Source organism: Carya illinoinensis, chromosome 16 (assembly GCF_018687715.1).
Source record: "Carya illinoinensis cultivar Pawnee chromosome 16, C.illinoinensisPawnee_v1, whole genome shotgun sequence".
In the NCBI taxonomy this organism is placed as follows: Eukaryota; Viridiplantae; Streptophyta; class Magnoliopsida; order Fagales; family Juglandaceae; genus Carya; species Carya illinoinensis.
The window spans coordinates 20,340,414-20,363,760 of record NC_056767.1 but is presented as its reverse complement, the minus strand read 5'-3'; the positions used below and the strand labels follow the sequence as shown (position 1 = coordinate 20,363,760).

The 23,347-nt window shown below is 38.5% G+C and overlaps 1 long non-coding RNA gene across 2 annotated transcripts in view; it reads left to right on the top strand.

Annotated features, from left to right (window-relative positions):
• Positions 1 to 23,347, top strand: part of LOC122298640 — a 47,606-nt gene that overhangs the window by 20,997 nt on the left and 3,262 nt on the right. For both annotated transcript variants that reach the window (XR_006239487.1, XR_006239486.1), the window contains exons 2-3: positions 245 to 295; positions 2,513 to 2,632. This is a non-coding gene — a long non-coding RNA (uncharacterized LOC122298640). The remainder of the gene's footprint in view (positions 1 to 244; positions 296 to 2,512; positions 2,633 to 23,347) is intronic.

The window sequence follows — 23,347 nt, the reverse complement described above, 5'->3', positions numbered from 1 at the left end:
ATTTAATTAACATATGCATAGATTTAAAAGCTCGTTACCCCCTTTGTGGGTTTTAGCTTTTATTCAGCCTTTTTTTGGATTCTCTAATTAGTTTATGATTAATTTTTAGTTGAATAATCAGATTGATTGTTTGCATAAGAAAACTCATTTTTCATTTGGTTTATTAATAGTTGTTTAGTTAGGCTTTGTTTCTTTCTTGGGAATAATTGCACATGTTTGACTTTGCATTTGGGTTTCATTGCAGCAGTAGCCTGTCTAACACCACGCACATCCTGCCGTTAGTTTGGAAAAATAGGTAAGTATGTTTGAAATTTGTTTACTTTCTGTCTACAAATGCTGTGAGAGGGGAAAATTTTTTAAACTTTTTCTTTGGAATCCTAGGCTCAAAACTAGACACTTTGATCTGGAAACCAGTATACAAAAACTTTTTAGTTTAAACACTACCATGTATAAAGCTAGAATCCACTTCCTTTTTATTTTTTATTGTTTGTCTTCCATGTGTAAAGCTGGATTGACACTTACATATACTTCTAAAACAATAAGAACAAACGAATGTGAACACTTATATATATGGCATGTCTTTTTTGCTTTCCTTTCTCAAATATTCACCTGTTGCACTCCAGCTTGGTCTTTATGAAGTTGGAGTGAGAGTGGAGTGAAGTCATCTTTGTGAAGATGAAGTGTTTAATCATGTGCTATTGAGGAAGTTCATTCATCGATAAATTAATGCAAAACTAATGCAATATTCAATAAGTGTTCTTGATAAATTAATTGAATCATTTACTATGAAGTTAGGATTATGGTAGTCATCTTTGTGCATTATTTTAAAGTATTAAAAATAGGATGTATTGTTGTATCATATCGGCCCATGCATAAATCAAGACCTCCAACAAATGCCATGATCTTTCGTTTAGAATGACCTACATGAGCATCTACAATTACTGTTTTCTGATGATTGGGATAGATTGTTTCAACTTCCTGACAATCAAGGATGAAAACAAAAGAGCAAGCCATATTAATGTGTCCTACAAATCACTTCACATGTTTGATTTGTGCTAGTGTGGAGATACAGAACGAACCAATTATGATGCCATTAATTTCTTCCCGTTTATGCTTGAAGACTACCTTTCAAGTTTAAGTAACTCATCATCAATACTTATTTATCCATGATGGAGCTTAGGAATTCTTGAACATCTTTCTGCCTGAAAATGACAACACCAAAGACCAACTTAAATTAATCACAACCATCAACCATTCACGATGACCATGCACATTTACATACCAGCTTGGCCTTCAGCTTGTGTTTTTTGCATTCTACTAGACTTTGTGATAGCTTGCACTACAAACTTCATATGTTATGTGGTTTTGTTTTAGTGCAGTGAGATTTTAGTGCACATGACAGCTGTGGTTCAGTTTTGTGCATCTGAGTTGTGGTTCTTTTCTATGCATCTATGTTGTGGGTTTGTTTTGGGGTAGTTGGTTGCTGTCATTTCAGATATAGTCTTATTGAATATTGATATTTATTTCTACTCTTTTTAATATTGAGTTTACATGAATGTTTCCAGAGGATTTAACCCTTTATGACTATGTGTTAAACTAGTAGATCATGGGAATGTACTTTGAGAACACTTTTCTTCAAGATTAATAGCCTAAGTAAGCAACCAATGACTTTATGTATTCTCATAGGTCTGATTAGAATTTTCTTGTTGAGATCTCCTCTTGCTGTGAAATGTTATGCTTTCACAAATAAATGAGAAGTCTTCTCAAGTTTTCTTCAACTCTAGCATGGTTGGTTTATGTAGTTGAGATTGTGGTTAATTGAGGGATGTTTAAGAGCATGAATGTACTAAAGTTACTAGCTGTCCATGGTAGTGTAGCAAATTATGCTATTCACTCTGCTTCAGGGCTTCAACTAGTCCATTTCATCCCCAACTTTGCTCAACCAAAGTTATTTGTTAGCAAGAAAAAATATTAAATCAAGGGACAAAAACCACAAAATCTTTTGAGTTTTAGCTCTTCATTTAATTTGGTTCCAACAAGTTACAGACTATCTGTCAAATTGCAATTTTTGTTGAAAATTCCAGATTATTATGATACTAACTTGTTCCCTTCCATTTCTAACTACATTCCTATCATTTGTACACTCTTAACCCACATTCTTCATATGTATGGAATGTATAAAACTCAACGGCCTTTATTGGACAGCAACCATGCTATTAGTCATGTTCATGAATTCCTTTACCATGCTTGAAATGAGGGGTTTTAAAGTTTTGGCTTAGTGCTAAGTATGAAGAGAAGTTAAATGGATTGATGTTGTACTTTGTAACTTGTTGATTTTCCCTAAGTGAAGAGGAGGTAAGCAAAGTGCTTTGTAGTTGATTTTCCCTAGTTGGTTTATGTAGTTCAGATTGTGATTGAAACCATTACTCCTATAATTTTTTGGCTTGATTTTGTTTTTGTTATATTCTGGTATTGAGTTTAAACTAAAAATTACTTTGATTTTTGGGTGCAGTTTGTAAAATGGACGGCGAGTGCTTTTGATTTAGAAGGCTTTGACCGAGCCTAAGAGAATTTTTTTGGTGAGCCATTTTAGTCAGGGGTGAGCCGAAACTTGCATAGTTGGGTATTGAAGGTAACGAATGCATATGCAGCTGCAAATCCTTGTTTTTCATTTCAATAATTCTCAAAACATAGATGGATGTTTTATGATTTTGTTCAATCAATGGAACCCTGCTTCATCTTTAGACCTTTTTTCTAATTTCTACATTGTCTGATCTTTGAGTAATTCTTGATCTATTGATGACTCTACTTACATGTATCAATTATTTGTTCTGGCTTTTCTTTCACTTTGATAGTTTCGCATGACTACTCATTACTTTTGATAGTTTTTAAGAGTTCCAGGGTATGTATGTCTATACATATACACATACATACATATATATATATATATGAGTGAGGGTGGTGGACATGTAGTTGCTTCAAATAGTTAGTATAACTATCACAATCTAACATTACTTATCCAGTATTGACATGTGATGAATTATCTTAATTCATGGCCCTGCTCTGAATTGTCGTTATTTAATGCTTTATTATCTATTATAGCCTTACAATGTGTAGAGATGATAGTTTTGGCCACTGCTTAGTATAGACCAGCGACAATATACTATATAGGGGCTTTATTTTGCTGTTGATAAATTACTATATAGACAACTAGAGACTACGTAGCTAGCGTCATCTCTGAGTTTTTATCACCTTAATGCAGATGACAACATATCTGATACCAATTTTCCACCATAAACACTCACATAATGTCGTAAACAATCTATTAAGATTTTTAACTTTTCAATTGCCTGATGATCTTCATATGGTATATTTATGTTTCGCAGCCAATTATCCTTGAACCATACATGACTAGAAACCTCTAAGATAATTTAGTTAGCCCTAAAAATAAATGCTCTTCAAGTTAAACATTTATTCTCCATTCTTAACTAACGGCATATGGCCACTTTACGTGTCCAATTGATAACGATTCATTTAATCACTCAATCAAGATTGGAGTACCATCGGGTGTGAGGCTTCTCCTCTAATTGATGTCTAATGTACAATTGTGCATAACCTCACTCGTTCCACTAACTCATAGTGGACTCATGGAAACTTCTTGTAACATACCCACCTTTCTCTTAAGACCTGAATTTAATTCGATACACTTGCTAGTCCTATAAGGATGAATTATACACTTCTTGCACAACATATAACATGTTGAGACCATTCATTTAATTGCATGAATGGTCATATATTTAGCCTTCATTTTTCCCCACCATTCAAACATGCCTTCATCAACTATCTATGATCATGGTCTCTGTTTATCTAACTCTATTTCCCACCATTCTTTTTTTAGATGGACAAAAGTTGGATGAACGAGCCTGATAGACTTTTATCACCTACATATGCCGAAGGGTTAAAAATTTCCTCACACAAGAACAAAACCATGCAAGTGGACGGGATCGCATTTGGTGTCCATGCTGTACATGCCTTAAAAATCTGTGGCTAACTATATTTGAGGTGGAAACCCATTTGTTTATCAAAGGAATCAATCTAAATTACACCTAATGGATATTTCATGGGGAGGAGGAGACAACATTGTACGTCAATAACGACGATATTGGTGACAAGGTTATACCCAAAGATAATTACATCGATGACATGCAGCATATCCTGGATGACATCCAGGTAGGCACTTTTGTGGGTGTGGCCCAAGATAACACTACTGCACCAAAAAGGCCACCAATACTTGAAGATTCACTAGCAACTACTTTTGACAAGCTACTGGAGGATGTCTGACGTTCTCTTTTCGACAGGTGTACAAAATTTACAAAGTTGTCATTTATTATCAAGTTATTACACATCAAGTCAATCAGTGGATAGTGAATTAAGTCATCTGACAGCTACTGGAGGATGGACGTGTTGTTAAAAGGAAATTGTCTTTTAATGAGACTCATTTCTATTTTCTTAGAGGTGGAGATGAAAAGCAAGGTGGAGGAGTTCAATCTTCCATTTCAGACTTGAAAAAAACTGAATCTTCTTTAAAGGAGAGAGTTGCAAAGGAAGAATTAGATAAGTTGGTAAGCATTTTTGTAATTGGATTTTGTGTGAACAACTGATACCTTTATGTTTCTAGATATCATTTCTTGTGGTCTTATGACTAGGATGTGATTGAATGTTATAGAAAAGAAAAAGAAACAAGGGTTGAGGGTGAGAAGTTGCAAGTTCTTCTTTCATCAGACCTTGAAAAAACTCGGCAGGAGAAATTAGCTACTGAACAGAAAGTAAACTCTTTGCTATCATTTCTGTGCACCCCTGGGATTACTAAATAGCTTTGTTATTGGACACCCGGTGCCAATAAAAAAAAAAAGAATTTGCTGAATAATGAACCCCTTAGACTCAATGGTTGCAAAGGGGTTAAAATTTGGTTGAACTATTGTGATACCCCATTTTTACGTATATTTTTATTAAAGGAGTATTTTAATTTAATTAAATTATTGGTTCTTTTATTTTAAATTTATCGAACTTTAATTGGATCTATTCGTCGTGAAATTTATTTTGAGGTACTTTCTTAATATTAATTATTATTTTGTATTTAAATTGTTGTTTAATTTAATTTAGTTTATCTTTGGATTTAAGATTTTGTTGTTAGTTTTTACTAGATATTTATTATGTTTTATTATATTTTAGCTAGATTTTGTGTTTAGATTACTTTATTCAATTTATAGCTTTTAAAATTTTACATCTAGACTCTAGATGTGAGGACTGGATCTCATTTCTTTTTTCTATCTTTTCTTTTTTTCTTTTTCCTTTTCTTCTTCCTCTTTCTTTTCCCTTTTTTCTTTCTTTTTTTCTCATTTCCTCCCTGTTTCTTCTCCCTCCTGTGGGACGCACTCCCCCTCTCCCTCTTCCATCAGTTTTTCATTCAGCCCAAAATTGCTGCTGGTCACCGACGTGCAGTGCACCACCCCTCCCATTCTCTTCCCCTCCGGCTGGTGAACCCCTCCACTAAAACTCAGCCCCATCCGAGTAGCTGTTAAGCCACATGCACCCCTCCAAACCACGACGTTTAAGAGCTCCAGCACTGCCGTCATACCACCTCCAGCCACCACATCTTCACCACTTCATCACTGACCTCTTGCCAACCTAAACCACCCATTTCCAGCTCCGATTCGTTTTGGCCTTTTTTTTCACTTCCACCGCAGTTTTCGCTGCCACCCACGACCAACCCTCATTTCCACTAGCTTCATAAACACCTTTAAGCCATTCCCTATCCACCCCAAGCCTTGGTTCGTCCCCATTCAAAAGTGGGTATTTTTACAATCCACGATCACAATGGTTTTACACTGTTACGTTGCTTTTCCTCCGTCTTTTGCAGCCCATTGATCCTTCAAAAATTATTATATAGCGTTGTAAGTATTTTCCAAACTTCCTTTTGGATTTAAATATATTTTTGCTTTAACAATAAATTGTAATTGGTTGGTTATATATACCGGACTAAGTCCGAGGAGTCAGGGGTCGGATGGATTGGAGGACGGAGTTATTTGCATATTGGTTGATGTTGAGAATTGTTTGATATATTTATGTCTTGTCATTTGCATTGCATAGTGCATGCATGTACATGTGTTGAAAAAGGAAAACTGGGTTTTCGTGTGATTGCATGCATGTTCATGTGTTGGAACTTGAAAACTTTTCAAGCGAGAAATTATTTTTGGGTATATTTGAATGATTAGATTGACAGGTTTGAGTTAGAGGTAGTGTAGGGATGATGGTAAGTATGGACGGTGGTAGAGTTCCGCCTACTATTCCCACCTACGGTGCATGGTTAGGGATGGTAGTAGAGTCCCGTATGTGATTCCTGCCTACAGTGCTCTGATAGTTTGGTTAATGGGTCAATTTTTGGAAAAATGGCGAGATTGGATTTTTGAGTCATTATTTGAGATAATGGCAAGGAAATGTTTTTGGCCAAAATGAGATTTTGGCGTGCGTTGGAAAAATGATTATTTTCGAGAAATGATGATTTTCGGGACATATGCATATGGTATCATGTTCATATATATTGTTATGGCATGGATATATTTTTTATCTTAAGGTTTGGTTGGATTATTACTAACCTACGGTACCATCTTTGGTACCGTAGAATTTGATGCAAATGAGGAGGAGGAGGCTAAGCCTGAGGAGGCGGCTCCTCTAGAGTACTGATTTGGAGTTGTATTGTTGGAAATTATTTTCCCTTGCCTTTATTTTATATATTTTGGATTTTAGACAATGTTAAAACTTTTAGTATTTTATTACGCTTGTTTTAAGTGAGTTTTTATTTAAAGAGTATTCTGGTACTTAGTTAAAAGACTTTTATTACCGCTGTGTTATTTTTATTGTACACACACTTGGCACTCGGCAATAGGATGCGTAACCCATGTTGTCATTATCCCGATGCCTCGATTTCTATGTGTTATTACGTGGGAGTTGGAGGCATCACAACTATCCAATTACATCACTTATGATGCTTTATCCATTAGAATTTGTTGGATCTGCAGGCTACCTCCTTTGAGGATATGTATAAGCGAGCACAAGAGTGTAATGTGAGTTTATGACAGTACAACAACAAGCTTCAAAAACATAATGAAACACATACTGAGTCACTCAAAAGAGTTGAAATGGAGAAATTGACTATTGTGGAAAACCCTACAAAATTTAAGGTGCCACAACAAGGCATTACAAGATCAATTAACTTCATTCAAAATGATGTGTCTTATGGGAAGTATTCATTTATATGTTTATTTTTGCCACGGGTTTTCCCATATTGAATTTAATAATATTCAGCAGAGTTCAACAAACTATTTTAGAGAGGTTTATTGTTTTTTTTTTTTTTTCGGTAGCAGATTAAGAAGTTAGGTTGTGTTTTTTCTTTTTCTTTTTTTTTTTTTAGAAAGGGATGAGGTCACCTGTCCATGAGTGACCCCTTCTCAATTTTATTAAGAACCCCTCACTTATGGCGGAAGAAAACTGTAGTTACAACCCGATGCCTGGGGGTTATAACAAAGCCCAAAACCTAGGAATCAAGAAACCAAAAATAACCAAAGAAACCAACAACAGACAAGACCAAAAAACAACCAAAATAAACCAACTTACAAAACAGCTCATACATAAGAATCAAAAGGGAAAAAACAATTACAAGATCATACCTCATTTCGAAAGCCTTAAGTATGGTAAGCCAATTCTATCCATATGAAGGAGACCACGCAACTGGCTAGGCAAATCTTCCTTCTCATCAAACCAATCCCGAGTAAGGCACCTAGCTCCCTGCTTAGCAAGAAAATCAGCCACAACATTACCTTCACGAAAAACATGAGTTAGTCTATAATCCAAGCATGCAAGGAGCGCAGGAAGATCATCCCAAAAATCCTCAAGATACCAAATATTACAGGCACCCTTAGTAACGCAGTTGACCAGAAGTTGAGAATCAACCTCGATATAAACCTAAAAAAAACCATACCGACAGCACCTCCTCACACCTTCCAGTAAACCTTTCAATTTAGCATAATTATTGGAACCCTGACTTAAAGCCATGGATTACGCTATACACAAATGACCTTTGGTATCCCAAATAACACCCCCAGCACCAGACTGACCCGGGTTACCCAAGCTACTACCATCAGTATTAAGCTTCACCCAACCCTGCTAAGGCTTAATCCATTTCACCATAGTCACCTTCTCAAGTGGAGAAGGAGGGACCGGAATATCTAACTTCCGTAAAATATCACCATCTTGTTTAGACAATCTCAACTGTTTTATAGACCCTTTAATAAGATGACAAATACAATATTTGATACTGCTCCATTCCGATTCAGATGTGTCCTCCTTCCCCTCAACTCTAGCTTTGCATGTCTATCCCAGAGTTTCCAAGAAACTATAGACGGAATAAGGCCAAAAATAATACGAGTATAAGAAGAGTTACCAGCACGGCGAAACCAAAAATTGACCTGCTCTTGCCAAGTATTAAAAGAACCCATGTGCACACCCAAATGAATCGCAGCCAAGCACCAAATTTGCCTCACAAACTCACCCGTACACAAAATATGATTAAGATCCTCAAGATGACCCACGGAATAACAATTGCATTTAGAGGCTATGGGAATACCTGCCAACCTAATCTTATCGTCCACCGCCAAACAATTATTAGTAGCTTTCCACATTAAAATAGAAATTTTTTTAGGGAGAATAGCATGCCAGATCCAATGAGCCCAAGGTAAAACAGGCGCACTAACCCTTATACAATCCCAAGTAGATTTAGTGCTAAAGTTGCCAGCAGTATCATTTTTCCAAATAGGGACATCCTACCCCTCCTTATAAGTGGCGAAGAAATGCACCAACTCCGTAGCTTTCTGATGACCCACAAGCCTTTCCAAAAGAGGAATATCCCACCCATTATCAATACGACACTCTTTAATCTTCAGAAGAGGCTTATCAATATCCAGATAATGATCATGCAGAGGACCATCATCATCCCAAGTATCATACCAAAAGGAAACATTACCATCTTTCCCCAGCCACTGAGAATTATTTAAAATATCTGGGATACTTTTAATAATCGCCTTCCAAAACTGCGTACCTTTATTAGAATCCACAAGAGATAAATGCTTACCTCGCACATATTTACCTCTGAAAAAATCCGCCCATAAAGAGTTTCCCAATAGCAATTTTCAGGTGAATTTCATATGTAAAGCTTTCTAAATATCACCAAAATCACGGAGACCAATCCACCTTCCTAAATGGGTTTACAAATATGTCTCCAAGCAACCCATTTATGCTTACCTTTGCTCGCAGTATCACCCCAGAAGAAAGAACTCAGAAGTCTATTCAATGCCACCAAGACCACATTAGGAACATGTAAAACAACAAGCAAATGAGTAGCCATACTCGACAAAACATGCCTCAAAAGAATAGTTCTACCACCAGCCGAAAGCAATTTCATTTTCTACCCAGCAATTTTCCTTTTAACTTTCCCAAGTAAATCATCTAAATCAGAAGCCTTCAACCTACTGGTCACAATAGGAACCCCCAAGTACATAAAAGGAAAAAAACCCTATAAAAAACCAGTCATCTAAAGAATCCATCCTTACTAAGGGCTTGGCCTAACCAATTCTCATAAAGCTTCAACACTTGAGTCAAACCTCTTATAGACCTTTTACCACCATTCGCAAATATAACAATATCGTCAGCATACATGAGATGAGAAACAAGCGGAGTACCTCTAGCTTGAGAGAACTAGTCAATTTTACCATGATCAAAATAGCGTCGAAGAAGACACGAAAGCACCTCCTGCATAATGATAAACAAATAAGGAGATAAAGGATCTCCCTACCGAAGGCCACGAGAACCTTTAAAAAACTCCAGAGGAGTGCCATTCATCATGATCGAGTACCAAGAAAGAGAAATACAAGCCTTAATCAAATCACAAACCTGCGGAGAAAACCCAAACGCATCCATAACATGAAGTAAGAAATTCCAATCCACTCTATCATATGCCTTGGACATATCCAATTTGATAACCACATTACCCCCGTTAATTTTTTTATTAATAGAATGGACCATCTCCAGGGTTAAACTAATATTATCAAAAATAATACGACCAAGAATAAAAGCCCCTTGGTCCTGAGAAATCATTTTAGAAAGCAGACTCGTCAAGCGGGCCACAAGAATTTTGGAGTAGACCTTATAAATAACCGAGTAGAGATTGATGGGCCGAAATTTATCAAAACCAAAAGGCTTATCCACCTTAGGAATGAGAACAATATACAAAGCCGTGTAAAACCTGAGAAAAGATTTAGTATGAAAATTCAGTAACAACTTCCAATTAGTCATCCTTAATGAAGTCCCAACAAACACGATAAAAACCATAACCAAAACCATCAGGGCCAAGACTACTATCAATAGGGATACTAAAGAGAGCACTTTTACTCTCCTCCAATGAGGCATCCTAACAAAGAGAAGAATTATCACCATCATCAATCATAGGAGAGACAAGATCACTCAAATCAGGTAAATTGGTTCTGCGACTATCTCCCAAATTTTTTGGAAATAATCAACAGCAACCTTACGGATCTCAAAGGGAGATTGTAAACGAGTACCATCCACAAGACACATATCACTACTCCTCTTATGATATTTAGACTTTAAAATATCATGAAAAAATTTAGAATTTTGGTCCCCATCTTTCAACGAGGTCTTTTTAGCCATATGAGCAAGCCTAATCCCCTCTCGCTTCTTCCAAGTATGTTCCAAATTAGAGACCATGAGATCATAATCATCCTCATCATTAAAACAATCCTGAAGACGGTTATCTAACTCCTCAATGTGAGATTCTAGATCTTTTATGATAACCGTAGTTCTCCCAAACACACGCTGATTCCACTCCCTTAAGGCCACCTTGACCCTTTTCAATTTAAAAGAAAACTTTTGTAGCCCAAAACCAAACCCGACTTGATTCCAAACCCCTTTAATAAAACTCAGAAAATCCTCATGATCAATCTACATATATTGAAAATGAAAAGGACTCGGGCCATACTTAAAAGGGTCTTCCCCCATATCAATCACCAAAGGGGAATGATCTGAAGTGGAACGATCCAAAACATGATAATAAACATTCAAAAAAAGGTTCATAAAATTAGAATCAATGAAGCACCTATCTAATCTAGCCCAACTCCGAGCTAAACCACCTTGACCATTGCACCAAGTCATAAGAGGACCTTTAAAACACATATCCATCTGGCCATAATTATGAAGACAAAGGTTAAAGTCCTCCATAGCAGAGAAATTCCGAGGACGACCACCTCTGTGATGCCCCCAAATCCCCACGCATGGACACGGGAAAATCGAGACATCCGGATGATGACAACCCGGGTCACCACCCTATCGACGAGTGCCAAGTGTGTGTAAAAGCAACAAATGTGCAAAAGAAAACGCAGCGGATAACGAAAGTCATAACTAAGAACCATAATTTTTTTCTTAATATAATACAAAGCTGTTCAAAACTTACATATTAAAATATTACAAGATACAAATATTATTCAAAGCAACAACAAAATAATAATTTCAACTCAGAACTCCAGCGGAGCCGCATCCTCAAGCTCAGCCTCCTCCTCCTCTTCGATCCCTGCACCAAAATCTACGGTACAAAAAATGGTGCCGCAGATAAGTAAAATCCAAACACCACTAGATAAAAACATAATAAACTCCACAATATGCATGAAAAAATGCAAATGCTCTCATCCCATAAAATCACATTTTCTCCACACACGCCAAAATCCCATTTGGCCCAAAAACATATCGTATAAAACCAAGCCTCGCCATTATCCCAGACAATGGCCCAAACCACCATTTTTCCAGAAAATGGATCGCAATATCCTCATTCAAAACCTCACCATTTTCCCAGAAAATAACCCATTAACCAAACCATCAGAGCACTGTAGGCGGGAATCGCAGGCGGGACTCTACCACCATCCCTACGCATGCACCGTAGGCGGGAATCACAGGCGGGACTCTACCACCGTCCCTGCTTACCACCATCCCTATAAGTCCGTCTGTAGGCGGGAATCGCAGGCGGGACTCTACCACCATCCCTGCTCACCACCATCCCTACGCGTGCACCGTAGGCGGGAATCACAGGCGGGATTCTACCATCGTCCCTGCTTACCACCATCCCTACGCGTGCCTCTGACTCAAACTAGTCAGTCCAACCGTTCACATATACCATAAATCATTTCTCGCTTACCAGCACAGCTTTCATTTTTCAAACACATGTACATGCATGCAACTACACGAAAAACCCTGTTTTTCCTTTTTAAACATGAACATGCGTGCACTATACAAAGCAAACATCAAGGCACAAATATCTCAAACAAATAACAACATCAACGAAACAACTCCATCCTCAATCCATCTGACCCCAAACTCCTCAGACTCAGTCCGGAATCAACCAACCAGCAGTCAAATAATTATTGTAGGAGCAAAATATATTTAACAGTGTAATTTACACTGTTGCCGTGGCTAATAAATTACCCACTTTCGAACGGGAATAAACCAAGGCATGAAATTGATAGAGAAATGTCTTGAGATATTTATGAAACTAAAGGAAACGAGTTTTGGCCGTGGGTGGTGGTGGAAACGGTGGTCGAAGGCCAAAAAGGGGCTGAACAGAGTTGAGCTCGTGGGAGCTGCTCCGGCAAAGGATCGAGGCTGGAAATGGGTGGGCTAGGTCGGCAAGAGGTGGGGGAAGAAGCTGTGAAGAGATGATGGCCGGAGGTGGTGCGACGGCGCCGAAATCGGTGAAAGACCTCGTGGCTTAGAGGAGCTCGTGGTGGCTAACGGTGGCTCGGATGGAGGTGAAACTTGGTGGGGATGTTCACCGGTGAGAGGGGAAGAAAACTGGGTGGGTGGTGTAGGCCACGCCACTGGCGAGCGGCGGTTCTGGGCTGCGAAAGCAACTGGCGACAGGGGGAAAAACAAAGCAGGTGTCGTGAATTCCGGGGGCTCGCAGTGGCTAACGGCTGGTTCGATGGCTCTGAAAATTTGTGGGGATGATCTCTGGTGGAAGGAGAAGAGAATGGTGGTGGTGGTGCACTAAACAGTGGCCGGACGGAGGAGAACTAGGCGGTCAAAGGGGCGGCAACAGGAAGGAGAAAAGAAGTTGTTCGGCGTACGCGGGAGAGAAAGGAGAAGAAAGAAGAAGAAAAGAAAGAAAAAGGAGGAAAAAGGAAAAAGAGAAAGGAAAAAGAGAAAAGAAAAAGAAAAGATGAGGGAAAAGAAATGAGGTTCAGTCCTCACTCCGGAAACCAAAACTGATCCGCCGAAAACGATTGTAAAAACTGTAAAACGACTAAATAAATTAAACACAACATCAAATAAATTAAAACCAATTTAAAATACAATAATTTAAAATAAAAGAACTATTATATTAAATAAATTAAAAAGAGCCTTCAGTGAAAATACACGTAAAAACGGGTCATCACATCTTCCCCCCCTTAAAAACAAATTTCGTCCTCGAAATTTGCAAGATCAACCATCAGCGCCAAACAGATACAAGATACAACTACGAACATATATGAGAGATACATAACATCGACAACTCCCAACAAAACCAATGGTTATTAACTTCACACCATAAATTGCTAATATCCACGATGTCTCTGCTTTACCTTCCAAACTTCCATCCCATTCCAACTTTGGTAACTTAATAGCCAATTCCAAAGTTAACCATCCATAAACCAAATTGCACGACCAAAAGATTAATCTCCCATTAAAATTTTGAATCACTACTAATCCTTCAAAATCAACACAAAATTTGAACTTCTAAGAATCTCCAAAAATTATGCTTTCGCGCGCACTCTGATAATTCACCAAAATACATAAAGGCTATGTCCTCATAAATTAATATCATGAAGTATAAGCTCAATCCACACCTAATCACAAGGAAAGCTTTACCACCTTTCCATAGAAAATCATATACCTAAAAAAAAAACCATAAATCTCCACTCGTTCCTTAATTGGCCATCGCTGCCCTAAACGAAAACCAACATTTAGCAAAAATATATCCATTGATTGATGACGGAAACCAGTACTAATCAACCTCCAGGCCCCAATTGAAAACACGTAGCATCATCCTAAAATACACCTGTCTCTCCTGAAGATAAGGAACATCTCCAAAAGGCCCAAGTCCTTCCCAGCCAACCAACGAGAGCGCTTATAACTTCTATCCGATATCCCATACTTCAAACTCATTACCTATATTATGAATAATATCTAATCTTGCAATAACTCACACACTATAAACTACCACTGACTTCACCTAGACATAATCGAAACACTCTTGGTAACTCACCCACCTACTTGTACTCTCAAAAACTTTAGTTTTAGCATAACTAATTCCTTCAATAGCACTTCACAAAAAAAAAAACATCTCAAGACAGGTCATACTGTTTAAATCTTCAATCCATCAAAACTATTAAACAACATTCAAGGATCCTACTGCTTTATTACTTCATACATGTGATCATGCTACCCACCTTTGATGCATAAATTTCAACTTTCAAGATTTATTACTTCATACACCACATATGGTGACCTAACGATCTCTTTTCAAGTTAAATAACCATATCCTCAATTCTCCCAACTGGATACTTGATCTCCAAAGAAAAATATAGCCTCACCAATATAAATTCATATGACTTCAAGTCGCAATTAATTTTCAAGATAAACACAACAGTCGTTTTAAACCATCATCCCAATGGGTAACCCTCTTCGACTGCACATTTCGTTCAACTTACCAAATAACTCAAAGCCAAAATCTCTTGAATTTAATATTACCACACAAATTCCTCTTCAACTCCTACCAAGCCAAAAATGGATGAGACTAGAACCAACACTCCCCGAAAACCATACGCACTTACCATTACTACTCATCGATCTCATGTACTCTTAGCCAACACCACAAATCATTCAAACGTACAAGTGATCCATTATCACATTTCCATCACCTAGACTTATATCCTCAACTCAACAAGAATCTTTCCTGAATCTACTCAACTTATATCCTTAAATCAGCAACTAGCCATTGCTTAAAGTTTGGTACCGAGAATGACCTTAAACTTGCTAAGAATCCATTCCCAAAAGTCTACGGATTGTATAGCCTCAAATTCAACCGCATTCAATACCAACACAAAATCTACTATTTCCAAAACTCTGATGGACCTATATCTTTCGAATCAATAGAATCATTTCCTAAAATCTGCCACTACAACTTCGAGTTAACAATAATTATTTTCTAAACTAGCTCGATATCTTCAATCCTCAAAGATATACACGCACTAGGTCATTACCTCCAATCCTCAAAGAAATCTACTCTAGAAAAATTTTCATATCAACAACTCAACTCTAATCAACCCCATTTTAATAGTTACAAACTAATCACTCACTAAAGTAGATCAACCTACAGCACTAAGTCTGCAAAACTAAGAACTCAACTCTTATTATAAATCAGCCATTCAACTCTGCAATTCTAAAACCTTAAATCAAATAAGAATCATCTTCCGAAACTTCTAAGATCAAGAAACTTACATCGCATAAAAGAAAATCGACTCTCAAATCCTTCAAATTCTAAAACATTACTAGATAATAAATCATTTTCTGAAATTCTCAAGATTGGTAGCTTTAATCCAAAACATTCACCTTAAAAGCTTGTAAAATCTAAAGCCCCAATTGCCACCAAATTATTCATCTGAATCATGAAATCTAAAACTTGAAATTTAATTATTCCCCCTCAAAGCTTGTCGAACCTAACACCTTAATTACCATAAACCTATTTTCCTAAAATCTATAAGGCCTCAAGCTTTAAAACTTTAATGAAACTTCATAAAATCTATCCTTGAAATTTGTTGAACTTACAATCTACTACGTTATAGACCATTTCATAAACTCCACGGAACTAGAGAACTCAAGTATTCTACTTCCCTAAAAGATCACCCAGATCATGCCATTCTCTCCAAGCCTCGATAATATACATATATAAAAGAAAACAAAACCACACAAGGCATTCATCATGAAGGATTAAATTAGACCCATGCCTACCATGACTCCAGCATTCTGAGTCTCTGTAACCTTGCCTCCAATGGTACCAGGAGTGATTGCGTACATTCGAGCCCGAGCCAAATGCCTCTGGTTAGCTCTACCACTGCGACGAGCTCCATGGCTTTCTTGAACTCGACTAGGGCATTCACGAGCAAGATGCCCCATCTAACCGCACTCAAAACATTGGTTACTACCCAGACGACACTCGCCTCCGTGAGCTCTATTACATCTTCCACAAACTGGCACTCGTCCTCCCATACGCACTCCCGAGGCTGCTAATGGTCGAATCCCAGTCTACTGAACAAACTTCTGAGGCGAACCCGAACTACTTCCTTCACTAGAAAAACTCCGCCTCTTATGTCCTGGAGGGGAGCCCATTCTCAAATTATTCTCTCGCTACACAAGAGTGGCCACATCCACCAAATCCTGAAAAGTGGATATCCAGTGACTGACCAAGATAAGGCATATAGCAGGACGTAGACCCTCCTGGAAATGCTCGGCTCGCATTTCTTCTGCGGCGATGAGGTGGGGAGCAAATCGCTCAAGTTCTATAAATCTTCGGGCGTACTGTTCCACTGTCATGCTCCCTTGGACCAAGCTTGAGAACTCTCTTGCCTTTTGCCGCCTTACAGAAGCGGGAAAGAAGCGATCATTAAACTCTTTCTTGAAGCGCTGCCATGTCACAGCAGCGAAAGACCCCAGTTCTGATTCCAGCATTACTCTCTTGGTATCCCATCACTCAGAAGCGGTGCCTTGCAACAGATAGCTGGTGTAGAGTACTTGTTGCGCCTCAGTGCAACCACACACCTCAAAAGTTCTTTCCAAGTCTTTGACCCACTTTCCAGCTTGAAGTGGATCCTCTTCTCCAGTGAAGTGTGGAGTTCTATGCGCCTGAAAGCACTCATAGGTGCACCCAGCTTGCACCCCTCCACTAGGCTCTCCAGGTAGTAGCCAAGGCCCCCCTTGTTGCCAAAACCCTCCTTGTTGTGGCCAAGGACCTCCTGGTTGTGGCCAAGACCTTGCTTGTTGTGGCCTAAAATTCAGTTGCATGAATTCAGTCATCTGCCGTATTACTTGGGCTATGGAATCATCTCTCGATGTATCGTCCCGTGGCCCTTGAGTAGATTTCCTTGGTCTCACCATTTTCCTGCCACAACACAACCTTTGACCCCCCTTTAAGAAAAACAAATAAAAACCCACAACATAAAACCAAAAACCAAAACCAACACCACATAGCCAGAAACAAAAGAAACCAGCACGCAATAACATAACTAAATAAATAAAAACAAGCAAACAAGCTCAAATACATAAAACAAATAAAACACGTCAAACAGTAGCTTTACTTAAAATAAATTTTAAAACACAATTTTAAAAATATTCTGGTACTACCTACGCGACATGTGGTTTTACCCAGAGCCAAACCTGGCTCTGATACCACCTGTGACGCCCCCAAATCCCCATGCACGGACACGGAAAAATCGAAACGTCCAGATCATGACAACCCGGGTCACCACCCTATCGACGAGTGCCAAGTATGTGTAAAAGCAACAAATGTGCAAAAGAAAATACAGCGGATAACGAAAGTCATAACTAAGTACCATAATTTTTTTCTTAATATAATACAAAGTTGTTCAAAACTTACATATTAAAATATTACAAGATACAAATATTATTCAAAGCAACAACAAGATAATAATTTCAACTCAGAACTCCGGCAGAGCCGCATCCTTGGGCTCAGCCTCCTCCTCCTCTTCGATCCCTGCACCAAAATCTACGGTACCAAAAATGGTGCCGCAGGTAAGTAAAATCCAACCACCATTAGATAAAAACATAATAAACTCCACAATATGCATGAAAAAATGCAAATTCTCTCATCCCATAAAATCACATTTTCTCCACGCACGCCAAAATCCCATTTGGCCCAAAAACATATCGTATAAAACCAAGCCTCGCCATTATCCCAGACAATGGCCCAAACCACCATTTTCCCAGAAAATGGATCGCAATATCCTCATACAAAACCTTGCCATTTTCCCAGAAAATAACCCATTAACCAAACCATCAGAGCACTGTAGGCGGGAATCGCAGGCGGGACTCTACCACCATCCCCACTCACCACCATCCCTACACATGCACCGTAGGCGGGAATCACAGGTGGGACTCTACCACCGTCCCTGCTTACCACCATTCCTACAAGGTCCGTCTGTAGGCGGGAATCGTAGGCGGGACTCTACCACCATCCCTGCTCACCACCATCCCTACGCATGCACCGTAGGCGGGAATCACAGGCGGGATTCTACCACCGTCCCTGCTTACCACCATTCCTACGCGTGCCTCTGACTCAAACTAGTCAGTCCAACCGTTCACATATACCATAAATCATTTCTCGCTTACCAGCACAGCTTTCATTTTTCAAACACATGTACATGCATGCAACTACACGAAAAACCCGATTTTCCCTTTTTAAACATGAATGCGTGCACTATACAAAGCAAACATCAAGGCACAAATATATCAAACAAATAACAACATCAACCAAACAACTCCGTCCTCAATTCATTCGACCCCCGAACTCCTCGGACTAAGTCCGAAATCAACCAACCAGCAGTCAAATAATTATTGTAGGAGCAAAATATATTTAAATCTAAAATCAGAATTTGGAAAATACTTACAGCGCTATATGGTATTTTTTGAAAGCTCGCGGCGTTGCAAACGGCAGAGGAAAAGCAACATAACAATGTAATTTACACTGTTGTCGTGGATAATAAATTACCCACTTTCGAACGGGACCAAAACAAGGCACAAAATTGATAGGAAAAGGTCTTGAGATATTTATGAAACTAAAGGAAATGAGTTTTGGCCGTGGGTGGTGGTGGAAACGGCGGTCGAAGGCTAAAAGGGGGCTGAACGGAATTGAGCTCGTGGGAGTTGCTTCGGCAACGGATCGAGGCCGGAAATGGGTGGATTAGGTCGAAAAGAGGTGGGGGAAGAAGCTGTGAAGAGATGGTGGCCGGAGGTGGTGCGACGGCACAGGAATCGGTGAAAAATCGTGTGGCTTGGAGGAGCTCGTGGTGGCTAACGGTGGCTCGGATGGAGGTGAAACTTGGTGGAGATGTTCACCGGTGAGAGAGGAAGAAAACTGGGTGGGTGGTGTAGGCCACACCTCCGGCGAGAGGCGGTTCTAGGCTGCGAAAGCAACCGGCGACAGGGGGAAAAACAGAGCAGGTGCCGTGACTTCCGGGGGCTCGCGGTGGCTAACGGCTGGTCCGATGGCTTTGAAAATTGGTGGGGATGATCTCTGGTGGAAGCGGAAGAGAATGGTGGTGGTGGTGCACAAAAGGGTGGCCGAACGGTGGAGAACTGGGCGGTCAAAAGGGCGGCGATGGGAAGGAGAAAAGAAGCTGTTCGGCGAACGCGGGAGAGAAAGGAGAAGAAGGAAGAAGAAAAGAAAGAAAAAGAAAGAAAAAGAAGGAAAAAGGAAAAAGAAAAAAGAAAAAGAGAAAAGAAAAGGAAAAGATGAGGGAAAAGAAATGAGGTCCAGTCCTCACTCCGGAAACCAAAACTGATCCGCCAAAAACGATTTTAAAAACCGTAAAACAACTAAATAAATTAAACACAACATCAAATAAATTAAAACCAATTTAAAATAAAATAATTTAAAATAAAAGAACTATTATATTAAATAAATTAAAAAGTGCCTTCAGTGAAAATACACATAAAAACGGGTCATCACAACCTCTCCTTTCTGAATCCACTTTAATAATATTAAAGTCCCCACATAGAACCCACGGAAGAGTACTACTACCAGTAGCCTCCAAATCCTCCCAAAGGATCTGCCTCTCAGCATGACTACATTTAGCATATACAATCGTAAGAAGAAAGTCATGATCATTATCCTTCACCTGCGCAGTCACATATTGACTGGATCCAGCCAACAAGTTAACAGAAACAACAAAATTCCATAAAACCCAAATTTTTCCATCATGCATAGCATTCGTAAGATAAGAATCACATCTAAACCTATTTAAAAAACTAGGAATTCTACTATCTAGCAAAAAAGGTTCAGCAAGAGCAATGATATTAGGCTTATAACTATGAATAATATTTTTTAAACACATTTGAGAAGTACCAATACCCCTTATATTCCAAAAAAGAATAGGACTAATCATAGATTAAATTTAGAGGGTCGTCTTACCTGCCTGACGGAACTTCGTGTCTTTACCTTACCAGCATTACCTCGAGGGATATCTGTGTCAATGCAATACTCTTTTTGCATATCCTCCCTCAGCATGTCTCAATCATCTTCATTTTTTGATTGAGTGTCGTCTAACCTGAAATCCATCTCAGAATCCTTACCATCGGCGACCAAAGAATTATTGGGTATATGTTGAACTTGCCGTAATTCCAACGTCTCCTCCAAAGCATCAGTTTCCTCCAACGAATGCCCTTCACCACATGCAACATTAACACTATCCATTCCATAAGTAACTGTCAACAAGGGACTCACTTCCAAGCCATTATATTAGGAGTACATGTCATAGGATGCTCCAAATTAGCCCCATTCATAGCCACGGTTGTCTCATCTAGGTTCAAGCAGGACTCCATCTCATTCACGTTACATGGGTCTCCAAGTCCTAACCGCACGTCAACCATAGGCTCCATGTGAGGATCTTGATTCTCTGCCACCACATTCTCCATGACTATGGCATTAAGTTCTGGAGGTTCTGAAACAAACTCAACAATATCATTTGAGTTACTGGTTCCCCTCTCCCATCCATCATTTTCTATCAAAGTTTCCGGCTCCTTCGATACCACGTGCTCCCCTGTTTGAGTGTCCCCCACAACTTTCACGTCCAGTTTTGATTTCTCAGACTTCGGGACCCAGGCCTTTCCTCTATTGTTTTGTTTAGTCTTATTATCAATACCCAAATGATAGTTTTTTGAATATGGCCTTGTCTTCTACAGCTTCTGCAATATGCTAGCAACGTTTCATATATACTCTATTTTTGGCTACTTGGCATACCAGGTTTCCCGATCCAAAAGTATGGGATAGGGTCCTTAGATGCATCTATTTCAATGCATACTCTAGCCCCATCCATTCTTGTAGCACATCGGGTAGGGTTGTCTCTACGAATCAGTCTTCCAATCGGTGTCGTAAGAGACTTCAACACAGAAGTATGATAAAGATTAAGAGGAAGCCCAGGCAAAAAGATCCATACCGGTATGCATGGGGGCTCACTTTTTTCATCAAACTCAGGAGTCCAGGCGAAGTGCCAATAGTATACCCCATTGATCTCACAAGATTCTCTGGAAAGTGCCTTGAAGAAATCTGCTTCATTAGACATACGGATGAAAATGTTCCATGCCTGCTGCATGGATGACACAACAGGAACGTGATTCAACCCCCATCTGCTTCGGATATAACCACGTATAGTATCAAGAGAGGGTCTCTTCTTCAAGAATTTCATCACCAACGAGAAGCGAAAAGGTTGTGTCGTGCGATTGATTTCTTCAGTTGAGAAAATAAAACAGAGCTCACCGTCTATAATCTTTTGAGGATGCACTGCAATGTCCATCTCCGGTAGAGGTTGCGGCACTGCTGAAATAGTCTCCGAGAGCGACCGTTGATGGCCTGCCAGTGGATGATTAGGTACTGGCATTACAAGTTGGTAAATACTGTGGTAAATTATAAAAAAAGAGTGGTTAGTAGATGAACTGCAAAGGCCTAAAAAAGGCAATAGCTATGATTGTAATTTGGGCATTGTTTATACTTATCACAATATCACAATTGAATATTCTTGAATTTCAATTGATTAGGTAGCCATGTGAAAACCACAATTTACACTTCAATGATTCTTTGACATGGATGATGTTTCTAAGTTCTTCTCATTTCCTGAAGTTGTGATTAGGGCTATAATCGAGTTGAACCGAGCCCCTTTTTGGCTTACTGAGCTCGGCTTGACTCAAAATATGAGCCCAAGCTCGAGATTTTTTATAATTCTTTGTTTGAGCTCGACTCGATAAGTTAAACTCTCAACTCGAGCTCGAACTCGTCCCACAAACGAATTCGAGTCGAGCCAAGCTCGAGCTCAAGCTCGAATTATTATTATTTTTTTGGAATAAGATTTAATAATTAATAAATTAAATGTATAAAAAACTAATATTGAATTTATACAACTAACAAGTAAAATCTCTATTAAATTATAAAATTTATAAAAATTTATAAATAATTAATATCTAACTAGTTGATATTTATCCAAAATAACTATATATTATATGCTTACATATATTATTAATACATACACTTAATATGATAGCATATATCTATTTCATATATAGTTTACACAAACTAGTATATGAAATTATTAAATTTTATCTACTAATTATTATACAAATTATAAAATATACCTATGAAGTATATTCACAATATAGACATAAGTAATTAGAATACATATTATATATTTAATTATAAAAGTGGTATGCTTATATTATTAGCTAATACATATATACATGCATAGGTGTATGTATATATTTGTCAATATATGAATGAGTTTTAATTGAGTTTAGCTAATGAGTCGACTCGAGCATAAACGAGCCTTAGCTGAATCGAGTTGAGTTTTGTCGGGTATGTGTCATTTACAAATCGAGCAGGTATCTACTTTCACGAACGGGCTTTTTTTTTTTTCATGAGTCGAGTTCGATTCGAGTATAACCGAGTGAGTATCGAGCGGGCTATCAAACAGATTGGTTCATTTACAGCCCTAGTTGTGTGGTTGTTTTAAGATCCTTGCATATGCGTCACCAAATTTTCAAAGTCTTGTTCGGTTGCCTCTCATCTTTGATTGTAAATGGGTATTTTGCATGCCTCACTTTTGTTTTTATGGTTTTAGTTATGATCTTTGATAAGCTTTTTAAAGGCCCAATGAGCTGGAAACATACTTCTTTTGTTGAAAATAACTGTTCTTTCTGCTCTTGTTGGCTGGGCTGCTCCAAATCTTGTATGAGTCACACTTTTCTTCTACAAATAACTAGTCCTTGTATGTTAATTTCTTTATGCTTGAAGAAGCAGTTCCGATTTCTGATAAGTGTTTTTTTTATACTTGTAAAATTAATTGTTTTGTGTCTTGTGCTGAATGTCAAACAATATTAGATAATTAGTTAGTTTCACATATGTCATGTT